We start from the raw sequence: 19,814 nt of genomic DNA, 5'->3' as shown, positions 1-19,814 counted from the left end.
GTCACATGGTTGCCAACTAGCAACCAATACCAACCATAAGGTGTGTAAGTTAGACTGGTTTATACTATACATCATCAGTCCAACCAGCACATAACCGTAGTCACATTAGTGTCCCAGGTGATAACAGCTCAAGGACCTCAATCACAAAAATGATTGCAATTTTGGAGTTAATTTTTTTTGTTGTTGTCATAAGTGTTGCTCTAACTTACAGGGTCATTATAAATATCAAATGTATGGCTATTCTTATTTATATAACATTTAACGCCGTAAAACAAGTTCTCATTAATAATAGATTTCAGTAGTATTTTTTTCCATTGTTGCATTTACTGTTTATTTTCATTGAAGACTCATTCATTCATCACTATGTAGTTAGACTCAATTTGTGATTGACCCTTTAGAGTATCTTCAGAGGCTATATATCGCATGAGAGGAAATGACCCAACTTTTTTTCACAGAAAAGCTGGTGGATTCAAACCATTGCCTTTGGGTTGGCAGAGCAACTCCTTATGCATTATATCACCATAGCTCCCTCCTTAGAGTAGTGAGAGAAGATCTTCACCCTGAAACCCACAGCGTCCCTTTTCAGCAGGAAGTAGCTAAGAGAATACGCCATCCCCTTTTCCTTATGAATCAGGCTGAAGTCTCTCTCAGGGAGGAGTGATAGGAAATGGCAAAGGACACACTGACAAAGGAGATTAATCAGAACTGGCTTTGACAAGCACTATGACAATTGGACAATTAAAACAGACATTCGGGGGGGGGGAAGATGAACGAACTGGGGAGGAGGGTAGAGAAAACAGTGCAACAATGAATGAAAGAGAACCCAAAATCTCTGTAAATGTTCATTAAAACTAATAAAATTTAATAATGATTAAAGACAAGAAAAGAAAAAAGAGTTAAGTACCAATCAAGTATTAGTTATTTATCCAGCAATGAGAATTTGGAGACATGGGATGTTCTTGTTGTTAGAGGCCTTTGAGTCAGGTCCAACATCTAGTAAGTCCATATACAACAGAATTAACATTGTCAGGTTATTGTTGAATACTTGAGCTCATAATGACAATTGAGACTTAATGTGCTGAGGAACAAGGATGTCAGTTTAAGACCAAAGTATGCCTAATCTGAGCAAAGATGTTGCGAATTGCTTCATACGCTCACAAGAATTGAACAGTAATTGCTGTTGTTATTGTTAAATGATATTCAGCAATTCTATGAACAGATTTGGACATTGCCTTATTCTGCTCCAATCCCCACAATCTCTTATAAGCTTTAAGGGCCTATTGTTAGAGTCACTGTGTCAATCCATTAACTTTTGCTGACATTCTAACTTTTCCACCACGGAGGTTTTTTTCCCAAAGACTGTCTCCATCTGACAATATGCACAAAGCATGCGAGAAGAAATTTCACCACTCTTAGTTCTAATGAACACACTGACTTACTCAAACTGTTTTTCTTTTGGCAGTCCATGGCATATTCAATACTCTTCTCCAGCACCAGAATCTATACACTTAGTATCAGCAGTCAGGAGATCAGGAGATATATTACACTGGCAAAGTTGGTGATCAGAAATATTTTCAAATTATTGAGGAGCAATGATGACATTTTTTTAAATTGAGGTGTACCTGATTCAGGTGGTGGTATCAATCACTTGCTATACTGCTGAGAGCTGTACAGTGAATAAGGATTACAGAAGAAGAAGAACTGATGCCTTTGAGTTGTGGTGTTGGGAAAGACTACTGAACATCCCATGGACTGTCAAAAGAATAAACAGGTATGTCATGGAAAAGGTGCAACCAGATGCTCCTTGAAGGCAAAATGATGAAGCTTCATCTCACATACTTAATGAATGTTACTTGAAGAGGTTATTCTTTGGAGAGAGATGTCATACTCGGGAAGGCGGTGAGATGGGGAAGGAGAGGAAGACCTTCAGCCAGGTGTGTTCACACAGGGACTGCAGCAATGAATTTGAGTGATTCAAGGATGGTGATAATGGAAAAGGATAAGACAGAGTTCAGACTGAGGGTTCACAAGTTCACTGAGTCATACTTGATAGCCTTTGATAACCCCAGCATCACAATTCATCAATCCTTCATCAGTCATCTTTATTGTCCAGTGTTCAGGTACATACTGATATCTTTGCTCGTTAGTATTGTAGGGTGATTCTTGACAGTAAACTTCCCCAGTGCAACTTTTCTTGGTTTTAGCTATATAACTATGTGTGTTGATTGTGGATCCAATTAAAATTGAATTAGTAACAATTTCAGTCTTTGTTCTATCTATCATGATATCTCTGGTACAGTGGCGAAGATTTTGTTTTCTTGGTGTTGATATATAAACCACATTGAAGGCTACAATCTTTGATCTTCATTAAATGATTCAAGTTTTCTCCATTTTCTGCAAGCAAGATTGTGTCATTTGCATAGCACAGGTTGTTCATGACTCTTCCTCCAATCCTGATGCCATATTTTTATTCATATATTCCAGCTTCTAGATTGATTTGTGATGTAACTCTTCATATAATCTAGTTTTCAGAATTATTTACTTAGCATACACATTGAATAGATATGGAGAAAGAATACAACCCTGGAATATATTTTTCCTTATTTTAAACCGGAAGTCCCTTGTTCTGTTCAGTTAAAGGCTTCTTAATCAAAGTATAGTGTAAGTGTTACACTGTATAAGTATTATACTGGCATAATTAAGTGATGGGATTCCCCTTCTTCTCAATGCCATCCATAATTTGCTATAATCAACACAGTGAAATGTCTTTGAGTAGTCAATAAAACTCAAGAATACATCTGTTTGGTATTTTCTGTTTTCAGCCAAGATCCATCTAACATTAGTAATAATACTATCATTCCTCATCCCATAACGTCTTTGAATCCAACTTGAATCCCCGGCAGTTCTCTATTGATGTACTGTTGTAGACACTTTAAATACTATTCAGCAAGATTTTACTTGCATGTTATACTGTTGACTGATGGCATTGTTTGACATTTTCCGTACTCTGTTGGATCACCTTTTATTTGACTGAGACAAATGTGAATTTCTTCCCTTTAAATGGCTAGGTTACCGTCTTCCAAATTTATTCACCTAGAACAGTGAACAAGTGAAGGGCTTTGTCTATTTATTGAAGCACTTCAGTTGATATTCCATCAATTCCTACAGAATTATCTTCAGTGTAGCTTGAACTTCTTCCTTCATTGCCATTGGTTCTTGATAATGCAATTTTCTGAAGTGCTAAAGTGTAAACCAATTATTTTTCATCTAGTGTCCCTGTGAATATCTTCCATCTTCTTGTGGGGCTCTCTACATCATTCAATATTTTGCCAAAAAAATCCTTCAATATTGATTGCCACTTGAGCTAGAATTTATTCATCAGTTTTTTCAGCTTGAGAAATGCCAAAGATTTTTTTTCCTTTCAGTTTTCTAATTCCATTTCTTTGTGCATTTCACCATACTTTGTTTTTTGTGCTCAAGCTGCCTTTGAAACCTTTTGTACAGTTCTTTTATTTAAGTATTTATATCCTTTGCTTTGGATTTTTTTTTTTATGTTCTAGCACAACTTTCAGAGTCTCTTCTGACATTCATTTTGGTTTGGGGAGGTTTTTCTACTGTTTCTTTCCTGTCTTTGCAATGTCCTTTTACTTTCTTCCTGACTGATAACCTTGGTGTCATTCTTGTGTAGTCCTTACCCAAATATGAAATTTTTAAAAAATGTCTTTGAATCTGTTGGAAAAAGTGTAGTCAGAGAGGTAAGAATGGTGAATCATGCCTACTCCTACTTGGGAATGTTATTCGAGTTAGTCTGGGGCTAGACTATAGAAAATGGCATCAAGATTGGAAAAGAAGAGGGTCAGAAGAAGACAGGAGACTGTCGGTGATATGGGTTGATACGATGACCACAACAGTGGACTTAGGAATGGTGGAGACAAATTGTGAGGATCACTCAAGATCAACAAAGTTACAATTTTCTGTATATGATGGGTTTGTTATAAACTGGGGTTAAATTAATATCATCTAACAGTAAGCAAAAATATTCTTGAAGATGGTTCTATCATTTGACTACACAAATGACATTTATTTACAAATATTCAGAAATACAAAACATTTAGAAAAAAACAGTTATTGTATAGAATGTTCCTACGTGGTATTAGATTTTTTTTGGTGAATTTTCTCTTTTAATATATCCAAAGGAAAATTAAACTTTCATAGATATTAGAGCTTAAATCGGTAATTAAATTAAAGCCAGGACAGAACTAATTAACAGGTCTCCCATATAGATGCATGGGTAGTACAGTTCAAAAGACAATTATAACTTTTTGAAAAGAAATACAAAAGTAAGTAAAAATAGCTTACTTTCTTAAATTGTATACCCTAAGCTGGAGCTTTTGTGTAAATATTTTGAAGAATGGTCTTGCATATTATTAAATTGTCTATATACCATCATATAATTCAACTTCATTAAAATTCTGTAAATGCATAACTATTTTATAGCTCCAGCATCTTTATATTGTTTATAGATAAATAAGTATATATGACATAAATAAGTGTATATGACATGTATTTTTGATTCATAAGTGGAGAAAATTATCAACATTACTTAGTGAAATAATTTTCCCCAAATTTTAATGAGGAAAATCTCCATAATATTTTTAAACTAAGGTTAGGTGTGGTTATTAATTCTTGCTTTTAACAGTTGTGTAGTCAGGCTTTAGGTAGAGTAGAAAAGAGTCATAAAGGGAAGGATGTAAGATTAAAGGGATGAAGAAGTCACTGCATTTAATGAGCACACATGGTGTTCTGTCATAACAAATTATCCCATGATGCTTATGATTAACTATGCTGCCACTTGTTCGATGAGCTTACAGGACTGTGAGCCAAGGAGGCATAATAGAAAACTGTCAACAGAATTAGGAGACTTTTTAAATTTCATATTTATCACACTCTTGTCATCTGTGACCACACTTCATCATATGCATCTTCTTTCCTGGAGTGATAGAAATTAAAATGTACTTAAATAGAAGCACTATGGCTCAGTTCAGGGCCAATGAGGCTATTCAGTATGAAAAACAATAAGGTGTACAAATGAAAATGAATTGTTCCGGTTTGAAAATACAACAGTACAAAAACTTCAAAGCATCCTCTTTTCTTCACATCCATCATTTAGAGAAAATACATTTAAATCTATCGGTAGCAAGAAACAGATAATCGTCTTTTAAGCGTTTGTGTTTTTTCATCATGGTATTCTAAACCCATATTATTTTTAAAAAGAATTCCATGTAAATGTTGTTTTGCAAAAGTAATTTGAGGACAAAATGTTTGTCTTTAAAGTACAAAAACATGAAAAGAAATAATAGGAATGAATGACTAATTGTATTATAACCATATATCGTATTTGTAGTCAAGGGAATATTATATGTGCACATAAACTACATGTGTTTATAATGGTACCATTTGATGCTTATGAATGCAGTTACCTAATTTAATAATTAGAAACACTAGTGGTACAAAAGTTAAACATTTAACTGCTAACCAAAAGGTTGGTGGTTTGAACCTACTAGCAGCTCCATGAAAGAAAAGACACAGTGTTACATTTGTTCCCATAAAAATGACAGGCTGGAAAAACCTGAGAGATAGTGTTCTTTTTTGTCATTATTATTGCAGGTGTCTTCACGTGATTCATGACTCATAAAGACACTATAAGAAAATAAATAAAAACTTTGCCCTATCCTGTGTCATACTCATAATTCAGCTCTTATAAATCAGAATTGACTTGGTGGTAGACAATGCCCACATTTGGATCACCATCTTTGACCAGTAATTAATAGTTTCATTCCATTACCATAATGTAGGAGTTATCTACCTTTCTAAAATAAACTACACTTATGTAATTCCATATAGCTTCTGACCCATAGATGTTCTAGGCTTATTTGAGTTTGTCCTCAAAAAATTAATAAATCTATGTTTGAAGGAGTACAACTAGTGTGCATGCCAGAGGCAAAGATGATAAGACTTCATGTCATGTACTTTCTTTATATTGCTTGAAGGAGCCAGTGCTTGAAGAATAAAAAAAAAAAACTATGCTTGGAAAGATAACATTTAGAGAAGAGAGGAAGTTTCTCAATGAGATGGAATGACAGCATGGCTTTAATAATGGAAATAATGGACTTGAGCACTATGGAGATTTTGAGGGGGGAACAGCATATGGGAAGGTTTTCATGTGTTGTATATAAGATGCTATGAGTCAGAATTGATTTGTATGTACCTAACAACAACATAAAACTATGCAAAGTTTTGTATATAAAATCTTTGTGTAGTATCTAAATGTAAGACTGAATCTTTTCAGTCTTCCTAAATTCATATTGCTTCTATAACTCTTCTGCCTAGTACTCGTCACTGGCAATTATTTGTCAAAATTGTAAATTCTATGATGTCAGATAATAAGACATACTTCATTTTCTTCCTATAAGTATTTTTATTTCTATAATTTGAGGGGTTACAATAAATAACAAAGTGCTTGACTGATGCAAAAATTTGCCAACTAGAGACCAAATGGTTTTCAATGCCAAGTCATTAAGTAGTAATGCAGAAGAAAAAACCTAGCAACTTATTTCTATAAAGATAAGAATTAAGAAAACCCTGTGTAGCTTTTTACTATGTAACACATGGGATTCCATTCTATGAATCAACTTGATGACATAAGATAGCAACTATAATGAAAATAATTATCTTTTTCTCCCAGTTACTGAAGTAATTGAGAAACAAAGATAGCTATCATGTTAAAAGAGCATATCACTTCTATAAAGATACTTTCTATGAAGATATATTAAAATTTGTCTTGAATAAAGGAAAAAAACAGCTTTTCTATTTTAAAGAGAACTTCATCATTAGATTTGCCAAACATTGCATGGTTCAAAATCAATAAAGGAATGTGTCAGGGATGCCTCCTGTCTCCAAAACTTTTCAGTCTATACGCAGAACAGATTACTCAGGAAACAGGGCTTTATGAGACGGAATGTGGCATCAGGTTAGGAGGTAACGAATCAATGACCTACATTATGCAGAGAACACAACCTTGCTTGCTGAAAATAAAGAAAACCTGAAGTGCTTACTGCAGAAGTTCAAGGACTGTGGTCTTCAATATGGATTGAAGCTTAACCTCAAGAAGACAAAGATTCTCACCACTGGGCCAATTGGCAGCACCATGATAGATGGATTAGAGACTGAGGTTGTTAACAATCACAGGTTAATCAGCTCCACAATCAATACTCTTAACACCAGCAGTCAAGGTATCAAAAGATGAATTGTGGTGTGAAAATCTGCTGTCAGGAACCTCTCTAAAGTGCTAAAAAGCAATGATGTGAGTCTAGAGACTAAGGTGCACCTAATCCAGGCCATGATCTTCTCAATTACATGTTACACTTAGCCAATGACTAGGAGAAGAATAAATGCTTTCAGATATTAGTGCTGGAGAAGAGTCTTGGACATACCATGGACTGCCAAGAAAATAAATAGGTCTGTCTTGGAGAGGGTGAAACCAAGTTTCTCCTTGGAGGCTAGCATTTTGAAGCTCCATCTCACATACTTTGGGCATGTGGCAAGGAGAGACCTTGGAGAAAGAAATCATGTTTGGAAGGGTGGAAGGACAGTGCAGGAGAGGAAGATTCCAGAATATGGATTGATATGATAACTGGGGCAATAGGTGTTTGTGTGTCAAGTGTCAGAATTAGTAAGACTGGCTCAGGACAGGGCGCGTTTAAAGCTGGTCTACATAGGGATGATAAGTCATAGATGACTTGACGGAACATACAAGAAGTCAGGTTCTACCAATCATTTTTATACTTGAGCATCTGCATGCAGAGATATGCTTCTATTGCTAATCTAAAATGCAGAAAAACAACGTATGTAGAATTCAAATAAGTATGAAGATTGGTGAGAATCTAAAAAGAAATTGCTCATAAGGCATACATTTTCTCCTTTCAGTGGATGAGAAAATGGAGAGAAGCCAATAATTAATAGATCTCCCTCTAAGTAGACAGCATGTCACATATGGACTCCACAGTATTACCAAAGCAAATAGAGGGGAGAAAATGTGCTCATACAAATTGTGGTGAGTTAAGATTAGCATATTTTGGACATTTTGTAAGGAGGCACCAGTCCTTGGAGAGGGACATCATGTTTGGGAGGGTGGAGTAACAGCACAGGAGGGGAAGGTCCTCTATGAGGTGGATTGATTCAATGACTGGGGTTATCGGGATGGATATATCGGAGACAGTGCAATTGGCACAGGACAGAGGAGAGTTTAGGGCTGTTGTACGTAGGGTCGCTATGAGTCGCAAGAGACTCGACAGCACATAACAACAACAACAATGGGATAGTCAAGCTTTTCTCTAGCGCCTCAACTCAAAAGTAACAATTTTTCTTCTCTCATCTGTATTAGCAATAAAAATAATTGCATTGATATTATTGAAACCTAAAAGTAGAGTCTTATACCATATTCAGATCTGTCAGGATCTGTAAAGGAATATAAAGTTTAGATGTGTGATAAGAATGAATCATTCAGGGGAGAAAAACTGTCATTTAAACTTTAAGAGAACTATTTTAATTATTCAATAATATCCTTTTAATTTTGTAGATACAAAGAAAAGTAAGTAAATGATAAAGACTGATAATAGCTAGATAAAAGTGTTGCAGTGACAACAGTATTTAAAATAGTCCTAACTTGTTTTCTCCTTCTGTTTCACCAGGTCACATCTGTTTCCTTAGTCAATCATTGACATACTTTCCTTTCATTTTTGTTTTTACCATTTTGAAGAGTCTACAAATTACTTTCAGAGATACTTCCTCCTTTAGGAAATGTACTTTGTACAACACTTACTATTCTTTAAGGATACTAATCACTATTATTTCTCATTTGAATCATGCTGGCATATGTAATCTCTAGATGGTAGAACCAGTTAAACACTCAGCTACTAATTTAAAGTTGATAGTTAAAACCCATTTGCTTATTGAATGTTAAAGCCTTAAAATCCTGTGGAAAATTTCTACTTTGCACATGCAGTCCAGAGGAGCCAAAACTGACTTGATGGAAAATAACACCATATGTGACAGTGGAAATTACTGCAATGAGTCATGTTGTTGTTGTTAAGCACTACTGAGTCAATGTGAACTTATATTTAACTGGAGAAACCTTGTCCAGCCCTCGCCATCATCAATAAATTTACCGTGCTCGAGTCTGTTGTTAAAGTCACTATGCAAATCTCTCTCATAGAGGGTCTTCTTTAGCTTCCTTTTATTTTATTGTGTGTGATGCAGTTTTCCAGGGATTGGATCCTCCAAATAACATGCCCAATGTGAGTAAAAACTCTCACCATTTTTAACTTCAAGGAGCGTTCTGACTCCTCAAAAACGGATGTTTTTGGGTTTTTTTGACAGTCCATAGTGTATTCATTGCTTTTTGTCAACAGGACAGTTTAAAGGTATTAATTCTTCTTCAGTTTTTCTTAGTCATTTTCCAACATTCACATTCATATGAAGCAATTGAAAATGCCATGACTTGTGCCAGATGTGCTTCTGTCTTTAAAATGATACCCTTGATCTTTAGCATTTTAAACAAGTACTTGACAGCATATTTTTTTAATGTAGTACTTCTTTTGATTTCTTCATTACTGTTTCTGAGGGTGTGAATTGTGGATTCAACTAAACTTACATATTTGATAACGTCAATCTTCTTTTTTTTCCATATTGCTGCCTGTTAGTCCAGTAGCAAATATAAATGTTTTCTTGATGTCAAGGTGTAATCCATACGGTATGCTTTAGTTTCTGATCTTCTTCAATAAATACTTCATGTCACACTATGTTTTGCCAGTTATAGAATACAAATTATTGCTGAGTCTTCCTCCAATTTTCTTGCCAAATTCTTCATATGGTCCAGCTTCTCTAAGTATTTGCTTCGCATACATGTTGAATAGGTATGACTAAAGGATAGTAGTATGCTGACATACACCTTTCTTGATTTAAAATCATACAATGTTTTCTTGTTCTACTTAAAAGACTGCTTCTTTTTTTAAAAGACTGCTTCTTGATATATGTGTTCTATAATTCCCATTCTTCTCAGTATTATTCACATTTTATTAGGATTCACAGAGTGATATGTCTGCATTATCAATAACGTGCAACTCAACTTCCTTCTGGTGTACTCTGATTTCTGACACAATCCATCTTATATCAGCAATATTATCCCTTATTGCACAGCTTCTTATATCCTGAATTTCTAAAAGTTCCTACTGAGATCTATATAGGGTTTCAGCCCTTTTTTAATAATAGCAAGATTTTACTTAGTAATGTTTTGTTGATGTAGAGTGAGAGCTGACTCATAGCTGACTTTCTTGCAGGTTTTCAGAAGCAGTTAATCACAGTATAAGAAATTTCCCATTAAAAAAGGAGCAGTTGACACCATGAAGAATGTTGAGTCTGACTTCTACCTGCTTCATCAAGGGGAACTGTCTCCATCAATATCATGCATGTTGATGTTGTTGTTATGTCTTGTCAAGTCCCTTGCAGTTCAGAGCGACCATATGTATGTACAAGAGCCCTAAATCCTGCTCTATTTTGCACCAACCTCACTGCCTTTGACACACCTACCCCCATTACCCTAGAGTCTGAATCAATCCATCTCATCAAGGGTCTTTCTCTCTTGTGCTGTCCCTCCACCCTCTCAAACATGATGTCCCTCTCCAATGTCTGGTTCCTTCTTGTAACATGTCCAAAGTATGTCAGATGAAACTTCAGAATCCTTACCTCCAAGGAGCAGCCCAGTTTCACTCTCTCTAAGATAAACCTGTTTGTTCTCCTAGCAGTCCATGTATATTCAATACTCTCTTTCAGCACCGCAGCTCAAAATCATCAATTCTCCTTCTATCATCCTTAATCATTTTCTAGCTCTCTGATGCATAACAAGCAATTGCAAAAACTATGGCCTGGATAGTTTAAAAAAAAATAGCTACATGGTCAGATATGCCACTCCACAGGCTCCTGCACCTTTCGACCAATTATTTGGTCCATTGGTCTTTGCAACTCACAGACTTTACTCATGGTTGTGGGGTTTATTAGGGAAATTGGTTGAGGAGTGGAGGAGGTAAAGAATATATCACACAATGCAAATTCAGGTTTAGTCTAGCAGTCCCAGTCCAAAATAATAGGGCACAATTCCTCCAGGTTCAATTTCACAGTATAAATGTCCCATCTAGTTTCTTCAATCATCCAACAAATTTTATTTCAGAGTAGTTACAAATCAAATTTTCATTTAGTCATCCAGGAACAAAACCTTTAACTGTGGCTCCCTCTCCAGAGTTCCTTTGGTTACACCTTGCCTCAGTCTTTTCACAGTCTCTCACAGTATCTTTACAGGAGTAATACAGTCTCTTCATTCTCTCTCCACCACCATTTTTTAAAATGTAGAAAGTTTCCTCTCATGTTGGTCCCATAGCTGTTGATGATTTACAAGATCAAGCATCCATAATTAAAGTAGCTAGAAATCATGCCCCAAATAGGGGTTAATGCAATGGATGTTTTTGTTGTTAAGCTCCATCGAGTCGTAGGTGACTCATAGTGACCCTATGAACGAAAGTCCTCAACACTTCCGTGACTTTCATCCTTTCTCTTGGTTCATAGGGTTTTCCAGAGGGAAGCTATTTATCGAAGTGGATGCCACTCCTGCTTCTAAGCTTGTTTTAATCGGGGAGCTCCACCCCACACCATGCACCATGGGTAATCATTATAGCATTTGACACATCAGTGTCACAGTGTTCTGCTTCACAGAAACACAAGTCACCTCTGTAAGTCAAGTGGACACATCAAGGCTATATGACCCAGAAGAATGTTTGACCAAAAACAACAAAAAAACAGGCCTGAGGGCAGTGGATCAGAGTCACCCACCTTACGCTCCAGGCATGGCCATCTGTTTCAGTATTTTACCATTCCAGCATGCCCAAACACTGGCAATCTCTGAGCCACAGACCCCTAATTCATCTAGCAAGTTCACTCTGGGCCACCCACTTGAGGGGGAAAAATCAAGCCACAAATGCCCTAGCGTTCCTGACTTTTCTCTCCTTCCAGGTTCCAGAGGCCGCAATGCAATGGATAGAAAATAAATGTTAAGGTTCCTGACCCCATACCAATACTTATCTTTTGTTTCTATTAAGAATGATAATGCATTTCTTCATTCTGTTGCACCAACTTTTTGGAGTGAGCAAAAGTAATGATATCTACTGTTGGGAAGATAATACAACCTTGCTTGCTGAAACTGAGGAGAACCCAAAGCATTTGCTACAAAAGGTCAATAACTGCAGTCTGTAATATAGATTGAATCTCAACATCAAGAAAATAAAAATTCTCATCACTGGGCCAATTTGAAGCACCATGATAGATGGAGACGACTTTGTTGCACAATCAACACTCTTGGTACCAGCAATCAATAAATCAAAAGACAAATTGCTTTGAGAAAGTCTTTTGTTAAGGGACCTCTTCAGAGTTGTCAAAGAACAATGATGTCAGTCTAGAGACTAAGATGCACTCGATACCGGACATGGTCTTTGCAATTACTTGCTGTATATTCAGAGATCTGACTGAAGAATGTCTTTGAGCTGTGGTCCTGGAGAGGAGTACAAAACATATCACAGAATGCCAAAAGAATAAACAAGTCCTGGAAAGGATGAAAGCAAGTTACTCTTTAGAGTCAAGGCTTTGAAGTCCCATCTAACATACTTTGGACATATTGCCAGGAAGGATCATTCCTTGGAGAAAGGACATTATGCTTAGAAGGACAGAGGGACAGCACAAGAAAGGAAGACGCTGGATGAGATGGATTGACATAGTAATTGTGTCAATGGGGGTAGGTTTGTCAGAGACAGTAAGATTGTCTCAGGATAGGATGGAGGTCAGAGTTATTTTGCATAGGGTTGCTATGAGTAGCAGGTGACTCAATGGCACATAACAACAACTACTAGTCAGTAAGTCAGATAGTATCTTCTAAATTACTTGACATGGATAAATGAGTAGGTTAGACCTGGGGAACCCGTATTTGTTTTCAAAGCCTCAATTTATATTCTATCAGTTTCTGAGGTGGTGTTTTTTTTGTTTTTTGGGGTTTTTTTGCCAACATCTTCAACACAGTTTAATATTTGTCCTTTTAATACTATTGATTCATCATATGCTGTTTCCTACAGTAGTCCCACGTCCATTAATTTTGGGAAGCCAATACTAAATATTTGTAATAAACTACTGGATGCTATTTCAGTATGTGGAGAAGGCACGGTTCAAGCTGGAGTTCACCCTGAGGCACAAAGCCAATCCTTAAGGGTTTACCAGATTCTTGCATAGTATTTGCTGACCCCTCTCTCCTGGGTCAAGGGAATGTTTTCAATAGAAAGAACTTGGCTTCATTTGCATTGAATTCTCTGTGATTTACTTCCTGATAATTTTCAATAAAGATACAGAGAAGCTGGAAGCCAGGCCTTCAGTCTTTGGAACTGCTGGCCCTCTGTCTTTTATGATATTTTATCTCATTCCCGGTTGTGTGTCTCATTATTAATAATTATTAAAATACTATAGGTCTGCAACAATCAATTCTTCTTCTCTTCTTGGTACAGTAACTTTATGCATTTCTTCTGTCTCCTTCTGATGCTCTCTGCATATTTCAGTATCTCCCCGATATTGTTTGTTAATGTTGTTCTGTGCCATTGATTCAGAACTGAACCACAGCGAGCTTTCATAGGCAGTTAATTGCACAGAAGATTGCCCATCTTCCCCCCTCAGATCAACTGATGGATTAGAACTATGTACCTTTGGATAGGCAGTGAAGTTTGAGATTTTATTTCTTCTAGTCCTTCAGATTAAGATATGCCAAACACAATGCTGGTTCTATTTGATTTCTAAATTCCGAGTTAGCCTTCTGAAGTTACCCTTTGAAATATTCTGTTCAGCTGTCTTGTTTCATAATTTCTTCTTTTGCTTTATCATATTTACTTTTAGAAGCAACTTTCAACATCTCTTCTAACATCCATTTTGTGTTTTGCTTTCTTTGTTGTTGTGCTTAGTGTTTTGGGGTTTATTTTGGATTTTCCTCCCCCATTACGTTAAGCCCCTTCTGGTCTCTAGCTACCTTAACTACAGACACATGATCTTGCAAATTATAAACAGCTCTAGGACTAGAATAATAGAAAGTGTGCTTCACACACTGAAGAGCAAGATTTGTGGCAGCAAGATTTGAGGGAGACTGGAGCAAGACCCTGATGAAAGTCAGACGCTGGTGGCAAAACCCTAGTGGTGAGACCCTGGTGATGACTATGATATTGCTTTGGAGAAACTGTGGCAAAGTGTGACCTGATATTTCTTGAACTTTGCTGGCCACAGTTAACAGATTTTTCTGTTCTTGCTCAATAATTAAAGAGAAGGTGACTTATAACTACTCTGAGGCCAACCTTGCTAGATGATTGAGGAAACCAGAGGCTTCTTGAGTTTGTGTTGCTGAACTGAAACAAGAGCCTGGGCTGATTGAGGATTTGTGCCTTGGGATTGCTGGACTAATTGTGTTATGAGATATTCTTGGCCTCTCCCACTCTCCCACTTACTTTCCTAATAAACTCCATTCTTGGTACTACAACTGTGAGTCTGTGAGTCAACAACAAATAAAAGAACCACATGCTGCTGCTGTGGTTCTAGAGACACTCTGCAGGCTGGGGTTTTTTATCTACTTTCTGCCCTGGGGCACTGAGGGGCTGTTCTATTCTCATCCTGGCTCTTTCAGAGAGATGTTCATGGCCCATGCCATGAATGTTTTACTCAAAGTATTTCCAATGACTAAGCCATTAGGAGTACAAAAATTACTTTGGAAATTTTTACCTTATTTACATCATCAAGGCCATCTTTTCCAACCATGAATTTCTCCCCGTCCCCCACTTTTGCATTTCAATCACCAGTTACTATGAATATATCTTGATTGCATGTTTGATAAATTTCAGACCACCGTAGCTGGGAAAAAAATCTTAATTTCTTCATTTTTAGCTTTAGTGGTTATTGCATACATTTGATTAAAAGTCATATTAATAAATCTTTCTTGTATGGGTACCGATTTTCTGCATTACCATGACAAATATTTTATTCATTGTCGTTGAGTCACAACCAATCCATAGTTGACCCTCCAGTGAGTTTTCTGAGGTTGTAAATTGCACAGGTGAAGATGACCAATTTTCTCCTGAAGATTCACTTTAGGAGATTCTAGCCTCCAGAGAGATAGTTTATAATTATAAAAGATATAATTTTAATAAGATATGCCATGTTTTCAATCATAAACTTATTGGTAAATAAGCATGACTTTTAATTATAGATTATAAAATACAGTGGTCAGTATTAGCTGCACTTACAAGTCCTAAATTAATATAGTGGCTGTGTCAACAAACATTTATTTTTAATCATAATTGATTTAGAATGGAGTCATTCCAATAGAACCCCACATACATGACAAAACACACCCCTCAGAACATGGCTTAAGTTCTTAAGCCATTTAACTGGATAAATCACTTAATTTCTCCAGTTATACAATCATTCTTGTTATGCTTTCCTATATCAAGCTACAATAATTAACTCATTTCCCCCTAAATAAACATTCTCTTTTTCCTGACCTTGTTATTCTTGGTAAACACTCATAATCTTTGGTTTCTATGATATCACTTATTTCATAGAAGTACTTTTTTGATCACAGCTCATGAAAGATAATGGGTCAAACACAATTTTGCCTCATACATCTCCTTATTCCTGAACCTAAACTGATGGGTCAGCCCATAAATGGAACATGCTAGTGTTACAGGAAAAGAACAAAATTTAAGAGCATGAATCATTCACTATATTTAAGGGCCTAGGATAGCATATCTCATGTCTGCTCAATTTTTTGTGGCCAGAGCAAGTTACAAGTTAAATCTGAAAAGATGTGATGACAAGGAAAGAGCAAATAGAATTCACCTTTTCATTTACATATCATCATCTCTCTCCTTCACACATACAGGAACATTAACACACACACACACACACACACACACACACACACACACACACAAATACATGAGCATGTTCCCCATATTTTGAAATCTATATCTATCTTTGTTTTCTTGATGTTGAGCTTCAATCCATATTGAAGACTTCAGTTGACCTCCTCCGGTAGGTCCATCAGTTCCCCGTTAGTTTCAGCAAGCAGGGCTGTGTCATCTGCATAACACAATTTGTTGATGAGTCTACCTCCAAAGCTGATGCCACATTTCTACTCATATAGCTCAGCCTCCTGGATATTATGTTTCACATATAAATTGAAAAGATATGGAGAAAGTACACATCCCTGGCACACACCCTTCCCAATTTTGAATCATGCAATGTTTCCTTGCTCTGTTCTGACAACTGCCTCCTGTCCAAGTATAGGTTTCATGTAAACAAAGATTCTCACCACTGGGCTGATCAGCAGCATTATGATGGATGGTGAAGAGATTGAGATTGTCAACAACTGCAATTTGCTTGGCTCTACAATCAAACTCTTGGTCTCAGCAGCCAGGAAATTAAAAGACAAATTGTATTGGGAAAGTTGCTGTCAGAGACCTCTCCAAAGTACTGAAGAGCAACTGGGCCAATTGGCAGCATCAGTATGGATGGTGAAGAGATTGAGATAGTTAGCGGTTTTAGTTTGCTTGGCTCCACAGTCAACACTCTTGATACCAGCAGACAGGAAATAAAGAGACAAATTGCACTGAAGACCAATGATGTCAGGCTGGAGACTAAGGTGTGTCTGATCCAGACTATAGTCTTCTCAATTGCTTGCTATACACCAGAAAGCTGGACAGTGATTAGGGATGAGAGAGAATTGATGTCTTTGAGCTGTGGTGTTTGAGAAGAGTGTTGAATATACAACGGACTTGCTAGGAGGACAAACAAGTTTGCCCTGGAGAGGGTGAAGTCAGACTGCTCCTTAAGTCAAGGATTCTGAAGCTTTATCTGACATACTTCAGGCATGTTGCAAGGAGGTACTGGTCCTTGGAGAGGGACATCGTGTTTGGGAGAGTGGAGGGACAGCACAGGAGAGGAAAACCCTCGATGAGATGGATCAATTCTGTGACTAGGGGGGTGGAAGTGAGTGTGTCGGCGATAATGAGGTTGGCACAAGATAGAGCAGGGTTTAGGGCTCTTATGCATAGGGTTGCTATGAGTCGTAAGTGACTCGACAGCACATAACAACAACAGAGGGAAGAGATTACAACAGTTACCTTGTTTTAATTCTGTGGTTGTATATTAATATGTACTTCAGGATAATCATCATTGCATAGATTAGGAATGCTTATCCAGTTATACTTTTCAAAGGTACCAGTTCTCCTCTGTCATCCTTATTCATTGTTTAGTGATTGAAAAGATCATGGTTGAATCAGGCACAATTTAATCACAAACTGACATCATTGCTTGTCAATAATTTGTCCCTAACAGAAGACTTTCTCATTGCAATATGTCTCCTGATTTCCTGACTGTTGGTAACAATTGTACTGATTGTGAACCCAAGTAACATGAAGTCAGTGACAGTTTCAATTCTTTCTTCATCTATTATGATGTTGTCTATTGGTCCAGTGGTGAAATTTTTGTTTTCTTGACATCAAAATGCAATCTGCATTGAAGGCTGCAGTGTTTAACCTTCTGTAGCAAGAATCTAAAGACCCTTTAACTTTCAGCAAGCAAGGTTGTGTAATTTGCATGAAATAGCTTATTTAGGAATCTTCCTCCAATGTTGTTGCCACATTCTTCTTCATAGAGTCCAGCTTATCAAAGAATTTGCTCAGCATATAGATTGAATAGGTAGGAGAAAGGTAGATGGTTGGCAAAAGAGAGGGAACGCCTCAACCAGACAGATTGACACAGAAACTGCAAAAATGTGTCTGGGTGAGTCAGAAATTGTGAGGATGGCATAAGGTATGACAGGGTCTACATTTGTTGTTTATAGGGTCATTTTGTGTCATACTTGACTCAATGTCACCTAACAACAAAAACAATACCCAGATGTAAGATAGATATGTTGTTGTTATGTGCTGTAGAGTAACCTGAGACTCACAGACCCCTATGTCCAATAGTCCTAAATCAATCTCTATCCTATGCCAATCTTATTGTCTCTGATAATTACCCCATTACTCCAGTCATTGAATTAATCCATCTCATTGAGGGTCTTCCTCTCCTGCGCTGTCCTTCCACCCTCCCAAACATGGCATCCATCTCCAAAGACTAATCCCACCTTGCAACATGTCCAAAGAATATCAAATGGAGATTCAGAATCTTTGCCTTCAATGAGCAGCCTGGCTTTACCCTCTCCAAGACAAACTTGTTTGTTCTCCTAGCAGTCTCTTGTATATTTAACACTCTTCTTGAACACCACAGCTCAAAGGCATCAATTCTCTTTCTATCATCCCAAATCACTGTCCAGTTCTCCAATGCATAGTAAGCAATTGAGAAGACTATAGCACGGATCAGGCACTCCTTAGTCTCCAGCCTGACATTATTGCTCTTCAGTACTCTGGAGAGGTACTTTACAGCTGACTTTTCCAATGCAATCTGTCTCTTGATTTCCTGGCTGCTGGTACCAAGAGTGTTGACTATGGAGCCAAGCAAACTAAAATGGTTAATTATCTCAGTCTCTTCACCATCCATACTGATGCTGTAATTGGCCCAGAGGTGAGAATCTTTGTTTTCTTCATATTGAGCTTCAATCTGTATTGAAGGCTGCAGTCCTTGATCTTCTTTAGCAAGTGCTTCAGGTCCTCCTCAGTTTCAGCAAGCAGGGTTCTGTCATCTGCATAATGCAGGTTGTGGATGAATCTTCCACTAATCCTGATGCCACATTCCTCCTTGTATAGCCCTGTATCCTGTTCTGCATACATATTGAAAAGGTATGGAGATAGAATACATCCCTGGTGGACAAGCTTCCAAATTTTGAACTGAATTTTGCAGTGTCTCCTTGCTCTGTTCTGACACCTGCCTCTTGGTCCAAGTATAGGTTTTCCATAAGCACAATCAAATGTTCTGGGATTCCTATTCAGATTCAGAGCTGTTGGTCCTAGTGTTGCTATGAGTTACAATTAACTCAATGGCACCCAACTACAACTAATTGGAGGGTAGGGGTTTTTTTAACCTACTCAACAGTGCTGTACCAAAAAAAACCCCCAAAACTCTGGTGATCTGCTTTTTTAGAAATGGATAAGAAACCTTATGGAGCTCAGTTCTACCCTGTAACACATGGGATCACTATAGACTATAATGAGTTCAACAGCAATGAGTTTGGTTTGGTCCTTCTTTGAGGACTGCAGTTAGTTTCATATAAACTTTCAAAGTCTGAAATCTCTCCTTATCCAAGAACCGATATATGTTAAAGGGATGATCCCTATTTGGCTTTATTGTTCTCATAGCACCAGGCAGAAATGAATGAGGATCAGCAGAACCAGGAATTTGTATTTAAAATCTGGTGACAGACTGCAGAGAGTTGTATTGCAGCCCAAAGTTGGCATGACTCTGGTGGTTTGAATCCACCAACAGTTCGGTGGGAAAAGGTGGATACTCTGCTCCTGTGTGATGTAAAGCTTCAGAAAAAACCACTGACAAATCAGCTATGAATCAACTCTATCTCAAAGCGAATAAGCCAAGCTGAGTTGAATTCAACCCGACAAACTGCTCTGCAGAAGATACAGTTGTTGATTTTGTCAAAGATTTGACTTGATGCCAATGGGTTTAAATTTTTTGCA

The sequence above is a fragment of the Elephantulus edwardii genome, unplaced genomic scaffold (genome assembly GCF_000299155.1).
Source record: "Elephantulus edwardii isolate Elephantulus edwardi_28Jun2011 unplaced genomic scaffold, EleEdw1.0 scaffold00034, whole genome shotgun sequence".
NCBI lineage: Eukaryota > Metazoa > Chordata > Mammalia > Macroscelidea > Macroscelididae > Elephantulus > Elephantulus edwardii.
Note: the sequence above shows the minus strand (reverse complement) of the source record.